A 3,099-nucleotide genomic window follows, 5' to 3' on the forward strand; every position below is an offset into this window, starting at 1 on the left:
TTGTTGAGTTTTTTAGAGAGAGTGGGAGATGCAGAAACAGCATTGATGAGAGAGAATCCTTGATCAGCTCTCTCCTGCATGCCCCCTACTGGAATGGAGCTCCCCAACCTATGCATGTGCCCTGACCTGGACCAACCAAAGAAACCTTGATTCATGGGTCCATGCCCAACCACTGAGCGATGCCATGTGGGTAAACTATGTTTTTTTTGTGTGTGTGTGTGTGTTTTTTTTTTTTATTGTTGACTCTTTTACAAATAGACCCAATTTCCCCCATCCTCATCAGCCTTTGCCTCCCTCTACCCTGTCTCCAAACTATTGGCCATCAGTCAACCCCAGTCAGTGTCTGTGGAATGAATCCATGAGCCAGGCTTCAACCTTGCCCCTCCCTAGCTTTCTGTCAATGCGTGCATTGTGCAGAGAGGCGATAATCCCTTTAGGATAAAGGGATAGAGACTGGGGATTGTGATTGGATGTTAGCACCTGAGAAGGTGTATATAAAAACCCCAGGCAGCAGAGGAGAGATTCAGAGTCCTCCAGCTCTGGAGTCAGTGTCGTGCTTCTCCAGCAGGTCTGAGATCTGAGCCCCAGCCAACCCGGTCACAGCAGGAGATTCACAAGTCCCTAGTGGAGAGCGAAAGACGTGAAGGTCGTAGGTGGTGTGGCCAATGGAGGCTCGTCACCCAGAACGGGGGCGCTGCAGACCCTTGAAAGTCCAGAAAGGGAAGCAGCCACAGAGGGCCCAGAAGGCACCAAGGTGTTCCCTACCAGAGGAGATTTTTGTCAGGCGTCCCACCCGGCCGATGCCCATCCCCACGAGCAAGAGGAAGCCTGTGCAAGACCCCCGTCTCAGCCCTGCGTCACCTGGCATGAAACGTGAGTTGACAACCCCAGCACCTCCCTTCAAAAAAGCTGAGGGGAACGCCTGCTCACCTTCTCGGCTACATCGTGGACGGGCACTTCCTGTCACAGACACCCCTCAGCCAGCAGGCGCGCGCTTTGTCCAGGAGGCCACCCGCAGTGTCCAGCAGACGCACCACCAGCCCCATTCTGTCTCCAGCACCCATGGCCGGAGCCACACCCTCCTGCCTCAGGCACCAGCCAGGTTCCCTGATGGGAACTCGCCCAGCTTGCCACAGACTGGGTGCCAGGAATCCAATCTCAGCACCAAGGCACCACGCAAGAGAGCGGCCCCGACTTCCATCCAGGTTGGCCAGAAGGCCAGAAAGAAACCCAGACTCGGGTCCTGCCAGTCCCCCCAGAACAGCTTGCACACAGCCCACCTCCAGCCTCCACACGTGGGCCCTCTCGCCAAGACCCTGCAGCCCTGCCAGCTCCCACCAAGTCCCCCGATTCCATGCCAGCCCATCACAATGGCATTCAACAGATTACAAGGAGCCCAGTGGAGCTGCAGCCTGGTCACAGCTCCCTCCACCCGTCCTGCTCAGAAGCCCACGGCTGCTGTTCAAAGTCCTCCTCACCTCGGACGAGTCACAGGGACTCCGGCACAGGGCCCCTGGAGTGTCCTCCACGAGGACCTTCAGCTTTCCTCTTCCTCTGAAGACAGTGATGGCCAGTGAGACCCCCCTTGTCAGCCATGACTCGTCCCTTGGCCCCAGGCCTCCTGGCGCTGACCTTGGAGCTGGGGAGGGGACACCACCGGCTGCGCCTGTTTCAGGTGGAACAGAGCCTCCCTGCTGCGCTGTGTGTTCCCATGGCGGCAAGTCCAACAAGCCTTGCTGACACAGAGTTCCAGTTGCTGCACTTATCACTGGGGGACTTGGCACACGTCAAATGGAAACATTACAGGAAGCTGTACTTGCTACTGATGGGATGGGCGAAGGAAGTAGATTTCCTTTTGCAAATTTCAATCCATTGTGTTAGAAATTTAGCTGCCATAGTGGCCTTCAAGTCTAACTGAAAGAGGAAGCCATGTCATGAAGCGCTATCAAGTGTGCCCCTGTCTGCCTTGGCGGAACCCGGGGCAGGAACCCCCTATGACGTCTGCAGTTGCCCAGCACTGCCTGTGGCCCTGAGGCGAAACTGTGTCCCTGTGCTGTGCTATTTCAGTAGAAATCGGGACGGGGACTCTTCTGATGGCTTGGTACTTTTGCTTAAAGAAACGGTTTATTCAATGCTGTTTTGTATACTTTTTACCCCATACTAATAAAATTCTGCAAAATATGTCATGCTGTGATTGCGTTTCATTTCTGATCACTTCCAATCACTTTTGGTATAACACTTGTACCATAAAGCTCAGGTCCCTGAGGGTAGATTGGGGACAGATTTAGTTTGAAAAGACCATAGATGGGGCTTCACCTTTACCTTCCTCCCTAATCCCTTTTTCTACACCTGTAGCTCCCTGCCTAATCCCTTGTTCACATTCAAGCTCATCCCTACCCTAAGAGGAACTAAAAAATCGTAGGACTTCACCCTCAAAAGGATCAAGCAATCCCAAATGGAAACACAGATACTTAGTTAGATTTTATATTAGAAAATATGAGGGCCTGTGTGTTTGTGTGTGCTGTGTGTGTGTGTGAGTGTGTGTGTGAGTGTGTGTGTGAGTGTGTGTGCCTGTGTGAACACTTCTGTAAAACAATGGGAAGTGGCAATTTCAGTCATTTTTTACAACTTTGATGTCAGTGTAATTGATTTAAAATATACATTCAAAAATATATTTTTATTGACTTCAGTGCGGAACGGAGGCGGGATAGAGAGAGAGAAACATGAATGATGAGAGAGAATCACTGATAGGCTGCCTCCTCCAGGCACCACTATATGAATCCAGCCTACCACCTGAGCATTTGTCCTGACCAGGAACCGAACAGTGACCTGCAGGGTCATAGGTAAACATTCAACCACTGAACCACACTTGTCCGGCTCTCCTACGGTTTTCAGGGATCACAGTCAACCTGAAACCAGGGTAGCAATGAGCCGTGGCAGCTCATCCAGGCCTAGCCCCCTGAATCTGCACTCACGGCCTCCTTTGCAGTGAATGCCCAGTGAGTTAACTGCTGTTCACTCACTTTTCTAGAGAGTTAAAGCAGCCTGCTTTAATCTCTCTGCTGCTCCCTGTCCTATCATAAGGCCTACATCTTTTTT

Source organism: Myotis daubentonii, chromosome 21 (assembly GCF_963259705.1).
Source record: "Myotis daubentonii chromosome 21, mMyoDau2.1, whole genome shotgun sequence".
NCBI classification, from domain to species: domain Eukaryota; kingdom Metazoa; phylum Chordata; class Mammalia; order Chiroptera; family Vespertilionidae; genus Myotis; species Myotis daubentonii.